Source organism: Ambystoma mexicanum, chromosome 2p (genome assembly GCF_040938575.1).
Source record: "Ambystoma mexicanum isolate Mex_15411 chromosome 2p, UKY_AmexF1_1, whole genome shotgun sequence".
NCBI lineage: Eukaryota > Metazoa > Chordata > Amphibia > Caudata > Ambystomatidae > Ambystoma > Ambystoma mexicanum.
Window position 1 is genome coordinate 718,997,253 of NC_090923.1, and position 13,583 is coordinate 719,010,835.

A 13,583-nucleotide genomic window follows, 5' to 3' on the forward strand; every position below is an offset into this window, starting at 1 on the left:
ACAGCTGAAAAAAATCTGTCTTTTGTGTGTTCGAACTTTAAAATGTGGGAATATCACATAGAACCGGATCATTTCCTAGTGCCCAAAGATAGTAGGAATCTCAAACAAAAAGCCGAAGGAGAGGTGGACACAGACAAAAGAAATGCAACAATGCGGAAATATCTTATTTGGACTTTGGGTTCACATGGATCGCTGTTGCTGGAGAAGTTAAGCCGCAGTGTGTAGTTGGTGGCGCTACATTAGCAAATGACAGCCTGAAGCCAACAAAATTAAGGCGGCATTTTGAAATAACACATGCAGATTTATCAAAAAAGATCAGGGATTTCTTTGTACGGCAACTGCAAGGCATAAGAAAACCAAAAAGACACGTGTAAAAATGTGGCCTCTCTGGCCAAAAACAAAAAGCCTTTTACAGATGCTAAGAAAGTGATTCTGCCAACAATTTTCGCTGTCAACCGGGTAATGCTTGGTGTGGGAGCAGCAGAAAAATGCAAAAATATCCCTTTGTCTGACACCACAATTTTCCGCTGCATCACTGACCTGCCCTCAGATATCAGTACAGAATTGATATTGCGTTTGAAACAAAGTCCATTTGCCCTACAGTTGGATGAGGCCACTGACATTTCAAAGAAGCTCCTGCCTAAAGTGGGAGGCGTGCGTTGGTATTTCCACGGATGGGACTACTTCAATGTGTGGTGATAGAGCTGGGTTAAAAGCAGAAATGTTGGCAGTAGCTCCACATATATTGTGGGCACACTGCATGATACACCCAGAAGCTTAGCCTGTGCGAAATATGGGGAACAAACTCACAGAGGTACTGAATTCTGTTGTAAAGTGTGGGATGTATCAACCCACTCATCCAAGCCCTGCAACATCACTGTGCATTGCTGGCAGTAGAAATATCATAATGACCGCCGGAAAGCATGCTGCTCACCAGAAATCACCAGAAAGTGCGCAGTGAAAACCTGAAAAATAGGCCACCATCTACTTTGTGCCTATTTTAGTGAGCACAGGAGATCACTGCCAAAAACCACCATTGGGCTACCCACAAAGTAGCCTGAAACTACATGGAAAAAGCAATGCTGATTGAAAAAGAAACACAGAGCTGTTTGAAAATCAGTTTTCTTGATTGTCAAAAATGTGCTAAAATCATGACTCACAAAACCACCAAAAATATCCAACCTTCTTCTTGGGTGTTCCACATTACTCTACTGCAAGAATCCACATCAATACAATATCAGCAAGAATCATATGTTCTCAGAACAAAATCCTATTTTAAAGATACTTGATGGAAAGACAGCTGTCAAAAATGGGTGTAGTACCGTTCCTCGCCTCTACCAAGAAGCCGGCCTTTTAAAACCATTTGTGTAAACTTATACATTGAACCACAAACCATGCCAAAGAAGAGAATTCCATCAAAATACCATATAGAGTACCACACAGTGATTTGTGTTGAAAAAGACTTGATTTAAAGATATGTTGCTTATTTTAAGTTTATAAATGTTATTTTTTTTTCACAAGGAGCTATGTTATCAGAAAGTAACCTGATGCAGTTAAAACTCCAAAAGGCTTGCTTCCCCTGAGAACTCTTCACACCATGGGCCTTCCCACCAAAAGGGAGGATGTCGCATGAACATGTTAATCAGATGGGGAGGGGATTCCTCTTCTGGCAAGAGAAGGAGACAATAGAGTCTTTCAACTGAATAGGAATATGCTAAATTCGGGTGTAACTGTCAACAAAGTGTTGGCAGGAAACAAGTCATGTGACCATCTGACTCAGCCCAGCTCTAGGAGGCAGACCAGACTAAGATGTGAACTGAATTGAAAGCAAATGTATGTTTTATAAAAATGCTTATAACAAAGTGCACTGAACTGACAAAAATGTAAAACTTTGAGATTGTGAAATTGAAAAATTCACTCACAGTTTAAGACGAAGCTGGACTCCGTGCGATGTTCTAAGACTAAACCCCCGAAATGTATTCATGTTGTAGCTACTATATTTATGCTAGGAACAAGAAAAATTACAGAGATGTGCTCAGATGGAGTATGTATGCCTGTGTGAAATTTGGTGCAGAACCAATATTGGGAAACCCACCAAAAGCGCGAATAAGTGGTAATTTCTGAACCCAAGCTCGTAGGAACATGGGACTTGAACAGAGACATGCCTTAATTAATCTGTGATGTGTATATGTATTATGAACAACTTGTGCATCTGGGAAATATGTTTTCTGGGAAAAATAGAGTTTCTATGAAAAAGCAAAGGGGTGGGATTTCAGTTAAGCCATAAAACACAGCATCACTCTGACAGATATGACACACTGCTCCCGTCTCAAATCAGGGGACAGGAAATTCTCTGACCTATCAGGATCCTTAGAGGGTTGGGCATAGGGAGTCAGCCTCTCCACCCACTTTGGAAATCCATAAATAGGGACTGCTGAGACCCAGAGACACACACTCTTTTCCACTACTCAACTATTCTTGGCGAAGCACCCTGCAGGACTCCAGACTCCAGAACTTAGACTCCAGACTCCAGATAGATCCAGACTCCAGATAGATCCAGAACCAAACTCTAGAACCCAAACTCTAGAACCTTGAAGCAGAGAGGCCTAACCCACAAGCTGAATCCTTTTCAGCAGGCTTCAGAATCTTTTGCAAACCTGATTCTAACCCCTAAACTTCCACGGGGCCTAACCAAACCATTCAACAGCCTGGCTGAGCTGTGTTGCTTCTAGCTAAGAACCCTGTGCTAGAACCAAGATCCAGACACAGAGAGAGCAGTGCTGTAACCCAGAACCCGTCAAATCCAGTTCAAGAGGCAACCCAGACCGCCGTGCAGTGCAGTGTTGAGAGCAGAACCCAGAGTGCCTGAGACCTGTCCCGTGGCGAGAGAACCCAGCCAAACCCTTGGCCAGATCTTGACGGGGCCCATTCCATTCCAAAACCTAGGAGTGAGTATCTTGTCTAGAACTGCACATAGTCATCTCTTAGTTTAAATTAATCTTATTACAACCATCTCAACCTGTCCAGAACTGCATTCCAGAACCTCTTTTGTCTATCCTAAATTCTTCTCTCCTCCACATAATTCTTGATAATTGTAGCAATAATCATCTTTGTGCTGATATTTCTGAAGAGGGACGGGTGTTTTGACGGACAGAGATCAGAGCAGTGGCGCCACGATTCTGGTGGCTGCCCATTGAGTGTCTTGCTTCTTCATAGCTCCTTAGTATATGCCTGTCCTTGTTTGTAAATCTTTAAAGCGCATCTGTCATTTCTGAAATCTTGACTTTATTTCTGAAAAATCTACCTTCACAAAAACCTCTGTAACTTTTGAACCGCACGTCTTAGAAACAAATGTAACTGTCATTTCGAAGCTATGTTTTTCTGTAAAATTGCTGCGAATTGCCATTTAGCTCCATTTCAACACATGTCAGAATAGCTGTTTCTTGTTTACAATTGCTGAATTTCGTTTTCCATCCATCTGATAATCATTCATGACTCATTTATGACTCATTACTAGTGTTGACCTGAACCGATCCAAAGTGATTCTTACTTATCCTGAATCTCCTTTAGTGAATTAAAATCATTTTAGCATATTTTTCACCTTCATTGCAATCACATTCAAAAGTATTTTTGCCTGTTTTAAAATCATTGCTGTGTCTCTCTAAGCTTGCTGGGGGAACTGGGATTGAACTGCATTATTGATTGTATTTCTGAAACCTGTGTGCCCTCATTTCCTTCTCTTCATATTGCATAGTGGGAGGAGTGAGTAGTCACAAGGAGAAAAGTGATTATATTGTCTTTTGATTGAAATCATATCAAGTTTATTTCTGTGTTGCATTCTTTCCATCTTGCATTTCCTTGATCCATAAAAGTTTTCTCTGCTACCTTATCCTTCCTATTCCTACTCCTTACTGATTAAAGAGATTGTTGAGATTGCAATATTACCCATTGCTGATCATTATCATATTCATAAGTGTGCTATTCAGATATGATTTTATTCATAAAAGTGTGATATATATATTGTTCAATTCTTCAAATAAACCTTTTAATTTGCAAAACAAACCTACTTCTTGGCTCAGTGAGGTCAGGGGGATTCAAAGAGAGGGGCGTTATATAAGGGTTCATCATCCAGATTTAAAGAACTTTGACATAAACATATATAAATAAGTGCTACCATTGGGCATCCCATCCTAAGCACTGACTTAGTTGGAGTGCTGGATTGAAGTGATTGAGGGCTCGTCCGGGATTTCTGGATTAGATCTACCACTTGTGCAGCTTAATACAGTGTGCTAACTGACAGGATACATTAATCCTGTTGGGCTACCATGCTGTGTTACACTGTAAAAGAACCCCTCAAAAAGGAACACTCTAAGGAAATGGTCTGTTTTGCGAAAATAATATAATACACTTCTGTAAATCAGGAAGGAAATCAATTTCCATAATGGCGACATTGGTAGACACATATAAATAAGGGCTTCCATTGGGCATTGTTGGAGTGCTGGATTGAAGTCACTTACAAAAGATTGTACATTTTATTAAGATGCAACCCACAAGAGCCCGTCTGTCTGCCACATGATGTGCAGAAATGTGAGCTGAACATGATGCTTTGTTGTTTCACACAGAGATCAAGTGGCTCTCCAGGGAAAAGGTTTTAAATTGCATTTATGAACTCAGGAACCAAGTGAGACACTTTATCCTGGGTTTAGACCAGACGAAAGAAGATCCTCTGTGTGATTCACGCTGACTTGTACTTGTTAGCATACCATGGCGACATCTTTGAAAAGCTACATTTTCGAAACCTCTCCCTGTAAAGCACAGAAACCACATCATTTTCTATGAACACAAAAATATCAGCATTCAAGAAGCAGCTGGAGCTTTGGAGGAGGAGGGTTGATGTCGGCATTACCAATACATTTCCATTACTAGCAGATGCTCCTGAGGATACTGAGCATGATCTTTCATGTATTGCTGAACTAATAGGAAACCATCTCACAACAAGTAGAGAGGACAATTGTAACATCAATGACTGGGTGGTTCAGCTTTGCCTAGCAGACGTAGGGGCCCACCTCCGAAAACACCTCCAGAAGGAACTAATGGAGCTTCAAAGTGAATGCCTACTGGAAAGCCAATTCAAAAAATTGTCTTTGGCAAAATGTGTCTGCAGAGTTTCCAACTTTATCCAAATGTGCAGTCAATGTACTGTTACCTTTCAGCATCTCGTACCTTTGCGAGATTGGATGCTCAGCACTTGCAGCCCTAAAGACTAAAACATTGGTCAAAGCTGGAGGTGGAAGAAAACCTGCGGTTAGCTATTGCAAAAATTGAACCCGATAGTGGCTGAAAGATGGACCCACCCTTCACACTAGTTCTCCAATATGCCTCTGTCCAACTTGCAAGTGACTTCATTTATAGTGATCTCAAAGTTGTACTTAAGAAACAAATTGTTAAACTTAAGAAACAAATTGTTACATCAGTTGCATGTCAAATGTTACTGTAGGACAGCAATATTGGCTGTTTTCTTTTATGGGAAATATCCAACACTACTTTTAGGCTAGACCTCTATATTGTAGCAAAAATATCTGAATGCTGTGTTTACAAATATTTGTCCTCTGATCTAATTCGAGTTATTGCAAGCAATGATTTTGAAAGAATTTAGTGTTTGGCACCCACACCTACATTTGGGGCACCATTCTACAACAGCGTGCGATAACCGTTTGCAGACGATAAACATTTTGGAGTCCATGTGTATAGGAGGGCCCAAGCCAGATATATTTTTCTTAGGGGCCGTGGGGGCGCTTAGGGGTCAAATAAGTTGGAAGACCACTCCTGTAGAGTGACTATCTTGTTATTAAGAACATTTCTTTAAATGAAAGGTGAAAAACCTAATTGCCATCTTGCTGACACTGTTAACATATATTTTGATTGCTACTTTGGAAGAGCACTTGGACCCTCCCCAGTCTTTAGGGGACATTGCATGTGCGGCCTTGAACGACAGATGCTTAATGTACTTAGCAAACCTTTGCTAAATCCCTGGTTGCTTTTTTTACTTTTTAAAGAGGTGCATTATCCACATGCTTGCGGGGCCCTTGTGTGCGACTTGCTATGTGTACGGTACAGTGCATATACAACTTATATTCCACATGATCGCACCTTCAGTGGGTACAAGCAAATAATTCCAGTGCTTTACTGTGAAGGAAAGAGTCACACTGGTCCAGCGATACTCTCAATTTGACTCTGTCCTCTGCTTAAGAATATTGCAGTGCCGCGTAGTCCCTGTGAGACTGTGTCTATTGTATATAAAGGGCACGGTGGCACTATGCTTGTTATTTTTAATAAATTGCCCAGACAGCTGCATGCCGATGCATAGGCACCCGCTGGCATAGAGTTCTCTTGTGGGAGGATTGTTGATGTTTGGCACCTGGGAAGCGTGTGCGATTTCAATATTGCTTAATTCTGAAGCTGGGTTCCAAGGGGCACAATTTTGTTCGGCTGGCATGAAGGCTGGCTATGTTTTGAAGTGTGTGGCAGACTGTGTGAGCCCCTGTGTGGTACTGCGTGTGCTGCACACACCGCCAGGTGTAGTCACAGGCCGGGGATGGTTGAAATGCCCTGATGAATGCGCTCTTTGTGCTTCTGGTGGCACAGGGCGCTTTGGGCTTTACTTTACAAAAGCTCCAAATTAGATTTGCTGTTGTGTTTCTGCGCACAGAGAATGGTTGCAGATATGGGCCACCCAAGCTCTCATAAAGAAGGGAGAAAAAGGCTTCTCTAACCAACAGTGGACAGATCCCTCTTATCTTTGTATTTTTCTTAACATTGCTCGCAGCCTGATCATTGCTTTCACAAGTCCTTGATCACCAGACAACAAAAGAAAAAGTAAAAACACAGAGCGCCACTTTCTAAGTGGCATCCATTACTTGTCCAGCAACTGAAAAAGATTTGCATTAAAGGAGAGTCTTGACTCCTTGTCCCCCCTTTCCACCTCGTTTAAGCTGGGGAAGATTGTTCACAGTATATGCATCAGTTTGAGATTTGTGTAATGTGAAAGGTGTACAGGGCAGGTACTCTGTTCTCAGTCAAGGTCAAAGCACCCCTAAAGAGTTTCTGTAGAGCTGGCCCCCACCCACATAAAAAGCAAACTGTCTGGCATTCAAAGACTGTCATTTTGTATTGTAATGCTTTTGAATATTATGTTTTCACTGCTGAAAGTTATGGATGTTATACCTGTGAGGCAATGCTATTGTATTTTACACCATTTATTTTAAAGAACATAGAGAGAGCTTGTTTACCCAAGTTGATTTTTCCATTGCCTTTACAGTTCACAGTAGGGCGAAGTTGTGCCAGCCTTTCGGCGCGGGGGACTGTGTTCTAATTCCCTCCATAACTCATGCTCTCCTCCATCAATGTTTAGTTTAAGTTCAACACTTTGGGGAAATCGCTCCATGATTTAAATACAAATGTAAGTTTCAGGGACTCAGACAGATTACTGCATGTTCTATTTATACTCCTGTCCCATTCTTTATATGGGTTGATAATGTTCCCATATGTTTTTATTGCCCCTTCAGTGCGCGTTTCTTCCAACCATTGCACCTCGGAAGATAATTGAAGATAGTTTGCCTGTAAACTTCATAACTTATTTATTGAATGCTTGCCAGGCCTAGTGATCACTGTCATTAATTTAAAAATATATTTTATGATCATTGTTTATGATGATCTGGGGTGAATGCTTTTTATGAAGATGGTTGTTTTTTTTTTGTTTCTAATGGTGGGACCAGTTCATTCTCGTTAGATGTTGTGGAGCTTGGAGAAATGTTCTTGCTTTTCTGGCTAATAACCCTACCGCCAAACCCCCTGGCGCTACCAGCGCCGGATCACGGGTTTGGCGGAACGGTATTGCCCATTCCCCATTGGGCCCATTCGGGAATTCCTCATTCCCCATTGGGCCCAATGGAGAAAATTTGTGCTGTTACCGCCGGCGGATTTCCCACTGGCGGTAAACGCGCTGAAAATCAGCAAATTTGCTGCGGATTTCCCCCCAGCTTAGAGCTGGAGGGAAATCAGCCGAAGCTGTGATTTGGCAGACCCTTAAATGCGGCGGTAATATCGCTACAGCCGCATTTAAGGATTACCGCCAAACTCGTGATGAGGCCCAATGACTGTTCTATTAATCAGTCTGATCGCTTTCAAACCGTCGACAAGCACTGAACATCCCCCTTAGAGAACATATTTCTAAATTTAGAAAAGACATACGCTGGTTAAAAATAACTGACAGAATCCTTGTGAAAACTGTCTCACTTACCTCCAAATGCTTGAACAAACTAGCACCACCCTACTTGGCCAATAGGATAAACAGGAGAACCTCTACTCGCCCGACAAGAGCTGCCAACGCTCACACCCTTGAGATCCCTAGATTTAAACGTACTACAGCTGGGGGCACTAGCTTCCCAGTTAAGGCACCACAATCATGGAACGCGCTCCCTACTGAGCTGCGTATAGACCAACCATACCCCACATTTAGACGTAAGGTACTCAAATGGATTCGAATAAATGACCTCTAACCTGACTACCTACTGACCTCCTTCATTGTATCCTCCTTGACCTTATCCATTAATCTGTAACATGACTAGCCTATTGCCCTACCACTACACTGTAACCAGTAGTGCAGTAACCACATATTACCTGTATGATATATGTATGTATATGTATCTATCTGATTCTCCTTTGTAACCAAGCTTAAGTTATCTTGTCCTACTGCGCCCAGCTACCCAATTGTTTGGCACGCACTATCAAATAAACAAACAAACAAACAAGTAGGGTATGAATGCTTCTACTGGCTGCCCCTCTCTGGCTTTAACGCTGTTGCTGCTCCAATGCCCCCTCAATGTTCCACATGAGTAGGTCCATGCCTTCCTCGGATAGGTGCAACAGATCCTCTAAGTAATAAGTTATGTAGGTGTATCAAGCTGTGGCGCATGTGTGAGAAACCATGCCTCTGCAAAATGTACCATGGCTTGGTTTACTTTTTTGCAGCATTTTTTCACTGCTTGTGAGCGCTGCACTAGTTCAGCTGTAGTGCATAATTTATGGCACAGTAGCGATGCGTGTGGGGTGGTTGTGGGGGCTTGTGACCCTTCTGGAGCATAGTGCCTTGCTCATATTAGCAAAGGCCTGCCTGCTAAGGTGTAATATTAGCTTTTTGTTCCCCCAGTAAAGATCACTTTGGTCATGGTTTCTGTCCCTGCATACCCTCCTATTTCCGGTCCCTATAATTTCCTGTATATGTTGCTGTCCACAAGCTTGGACTCTTAATGGTTGATATTTACATTTAAGAAACCGAAACAGGTGCTTGTCTTTTAAAGGACACACACAAAAAATGACTCTGCAGCATTTTAGGTACAAGGGCTCTGCAGTTAGGATTGTATTGCCTCTCCAGAACACCCACTCTAATGTTATTAGCGAGCTGATGCAATTAGTTGAAGCCACAATGGGTGAAAGTCTTGGAAGGAAGTTACCACAGGGACACATCAGGCAGGAACATCCATAGCAAGTCCACTATAAATTAATGGTTTTGGGTACAGACAAGTTTCACAAATACTTGGAGCATACTAAATGTACTTTTTCTTCTTCTTCTTTTAGGCAATAATTAAAATCATGGCACTCTTTAATGTGCTTTTCTTTGATTCCGACAATTCTCTGTGTATTTGAAAGGATGGGGAATTTGAGCCTTTGACAATTCCTGTTGAAGTTAATTGTAAATGGCTGCTAGAGGGTCTTGATGAAAGTAGAAGAGAAACGCGTGAAGAAAAGGATTTCAAAGTAGTAGTGCTTTTCCAGTCAGCAGGTAAGCAATGTATTTTTTCTCCATCTATTTGATGTTGGGGGAGGGTGGACAATCTGACGTCCCTACGCGGAGGCATTCCCTTTTTCGCACATACCGATGAGTGCTGCGCAATGCCTACCACTCTTTTACATCATCTCTTTCCTTTAGAGTAACATGTATAGATGGTCTATGTGATTTCTCTTATGGTATTGGGCATTTGTAGAGTGGCTTTTACCATTGGTAAGATCTCAAAGTGCTATGGGTTGAACGCCCTCTGGGTCCGTAGTCCAGGTCAGAGTATGTGTGCAGCTAGACTGAGTTGTGGGTAGCTGCATGGGGACGGAGGGAAAGCGCCAAGGTGTGCAATAAGCAAAAATGAAACAAAGGGGGGTGGATAGGATCGCGCTTAAGGAGAGTTGCTTACCCCAGTGAACAGCTCAAGCAAAAAGTCTGTTGTATTGATAGACACATTTTGAAGTTTTAATTCGCCTTTTTCATACCCGCAGCCAAGAAACCGTGTATTAAGACTAAGAAAACATTTGACAAAATATTTAAAACCTATTGTGATGCAGAGAGACTAATTCCGGCTTTAAAAAGAAAGGCAGAGGAGAAAAGGCAGCTACTGTGGAATCTGGTAAGGGCTGGAAAACAAGTGTTGCGTGAACTACAAGAAGATGCAGTAAAAAAACAAAGAAAATTATATTGGGTGGAAACTGTCTATTCCCTGTTCAATTATGGTCACAAAAGCTGGAAAACCCAAGTCTTTTGCCAGGATGGCTAGTATGCTTGATACCTCCTACATTCCTCCCTCAAAACCCTCCTCTTTAACCTCACCTGAACAATTGAAAGACACAGCAGTAAATCGGCAGATGTCTCCGTGTAATGTTGCAGTTCCCAGAGAAGTAGCTGTGCAACAACTACAAAATATTGGACTATCAAGTAACAGTCAATTGTCTGCTACAAAATATTTGTTGGACAGATCTAATTTGACAAGCTGAACTCTATTGCTGCGTCTTTTCAACAGTGTGTCATTGTTACAGTATGACAGTTCTGCCTGCTTAGACAGTGAAGTGACTCCTACACGTTCCCCACACACCTGCCAAATCGTTCAGATTATGGTCTTTAAAAACAATGGAATGGGAACATCCCCACAACCGAGTTTGGTTGCTAGGTTAGCCCCTGCTACTAATCGACAATTGAAGATGCAAGCTCTTGTGTGTAGAACTATATAGTTCATCTGGTGAATTTATAAGTTGGTGCCAACTTGTAAATGGTACATGTTTTTGTGCTATTGTCTATGATTTCTGGTGGGGTCAGTGAGTGTTTTCTTGAGTGTGGTGAATGGTCGAACTTATTTTAAGCTACTCATAGTGATATTGGGTGAAGTGACTGTCGGCAGTCTGTCATGCAGGTAGACCTTTAACAGATTCTTTTTAGGTCACTTAACGTGTGTATTTGATTTGTAAGTGTGCATTTGATTTGTAATTGTGGGAGTTTATTGGGTGTGAGGCCATGTTAGCCAGAGGTGAGAACTGAAATGAGGGAGTCTACAGGTTGGTTCATGGCATTGTGGGGTGGATTTGTAGTTTTGTATACTAAATCAGCTAACTTAGTTAACAGCATTTGAGTGCTGTGGCATAGAAGGCAAAGATGGAAAGTGACGGCTGAAAATTCCCTTGAGGTTTTCCAGTACACTTTGCATAAGTCTAACTAGACTCACCCTATAGTGAAACCACCCATCTTACACACAAGGGATACATCCTGGGGGTAATCAAAACCCTTTTCCTAAATCTTTTAGAAGCATCATGAAATAACTCCTCCTGAAGTTGTCTGCAATAATCATTCACCATTCCAAACCCATCCTAAAGTTGTCATGGAACCATCCTGTAGCAAACCCCCACCAGACCTGAAGTTGTCATGTGGTCCCCCACCCGACCTGAAGTTGTCATGGGGCCCCCCACCCATCCTGAAGTTGTCATGGGGTTCCCCTGGAACAATCCCCCCACCCAACCTGATGTTGTCATGATGGCTATCCTGGAGTAATCCCTAACCATCATGAAGTTGTCATTGGGGTCATCCTGGAGTAATCCCCATCCATCATGAAGTTGACTTGTGGTCAAGCTGGAGTAATACATGATCATCACTGCAAGTAATCAGAATTCATCCCTAGTACCTTCTGTAATAACTCTAGAGCCAGCTCATTTAAATAGGTCGGCCTATACACATATTTCAGGATGGTTTTGGATGATCTCCCTGAACTAGCCATGGATGACTCTAGGATGGAGTCACCGGATGACTCCAGGAAAATCTTCAGTTTTGACTTGGGCAACCACCTAAGTCCATGTGACCAGAGCAACATTGCTACATGCTGGGTGCCCCCAGCAACAATCCAGCTGGCACATGTGCCCACAGACCTGTATGCTGTGCCTGGGCGATCCCAGGCAACTGAGTGAGCCTGTGTGGCCACCGCACTCTGATACGCTGGGAGCCCGAAGCTCTGCTTGACTGACCTGTGTGACCACAGATCCAGCCCCACAACACATGGGATCCGAGAGGACTGCCCTCCATCGATATGAAGATTGCTCAATTTGACCCTGCTTTGCAAAGCTCTGCAGCCCCATTGGAGAAAAAACAAGAAGACCCAGCTAGCATCCTTCCTGTGCCCCCACACAGAATATGCCAGTTCCTGACCAGAGGACATTTTTTTGCTAAGGATTAAGGGTAAGTAGAAGGTTTTTATACCTCAAGAAAAAAAGAAAGAAAAGGTTGCTGTGAGGGAGACGGGGCCTCAAAGGTAAGTACTGGGACGAGGAAGAGGAACGTGGCGATAATGGACTGTCAACTTTTGCAAAGCCTTCTAGATGTCTGAAGCAGACATGTGCTGCAGAAACAATGTAACCGCATTACAATATAGTCACGTAAACAAACTTCTGTTGTGACACGTTCACCACCCGATATGAAACATGCCCCAGCTTCCTGGACTTTGTAGTTTCGTTCAGGGTTCTAGTCATTGCCCTCAGAAGCACTAGTATATAGCACTTAAAACACCATAATTACTTTCATCTCTTCATTGAACAGTGTGAACAGCAACGTAATGCAAGTTCAATAATACGTATAATGAAACCAGTCTGTCATTCCCTCTTTCCATTCGTTCTGACCTTTGCTGGAACTGTCAATTCTGTATCTACGTTGGTTATGGTGAATTGGAGCTAAAACAGCGAAAAACGTTGAAAACTAGTTCAACCCAAATAACAAGATGATAGAGTAACAAATATGCTAGCAGTGACACTGGTAAAGCGAATGTTTATTTGGGGCTGTTTAGAGTTCTCGCTTTGTCATTTTAGGAATGCGGATTAGGGGCCGCAGTTTTGCAAAGCAGCTATTAGTAGGGAGCAAACAATCTAAGATAGTGGAATATTTTGCTTAACCCGCCGGGAAAGCTTTGTGAAGTTGGTGGAGAGTAAGATGCTGCAATGGAAAGAGAAGAAAGACAAGTATACTAGTTTCTGCAACTATTTTAAATAGGGGAAAACTATGTTTTGGTCACTCCATAGCTGCTAAGTTTCCCAGTCTCATGCTGACACCTCAAGCCATCCTGGTGTTTCGAATTGCATTCTGGTACATGTAGATTTGGTTTCCCATTTTAATGATGGACTTGCGAGTCCGCCCAGCATGCAATGGGCAGAAATGGTACTGGGTCAAGATGCCAACATATAACAGGGTACCGTAGCAACGGTATCACTCACCCGCCATTAGGAGTATA

The 13,583-nt window shown here is 42.4% G+C and overlaps 1 long non-coding RNA gene across 1 annotated transcript in view; it reads left to right on the plus strand.

Annotated features, from left to right (window-relative positions):
• LOC138565925 (uncharacterized) overlaps positions 1-13,583 on the plus strand; it is a 71,844-nt gene that overhangs the window by 15,370 nt on the left and 42,891 nt on the right. The window contains exons 3-4 of the long non-coding RNA XR_011301710.1: positions 9,637-9,841; positions 10,327-10,454. This is a non-coding gene — a long non-coding RNA (uncharacterized lncRNA). The remainder of the gene's footprint in view (positions 1-9,636; positions 9,842-10,326; positions 10,455-13,583) is intronic.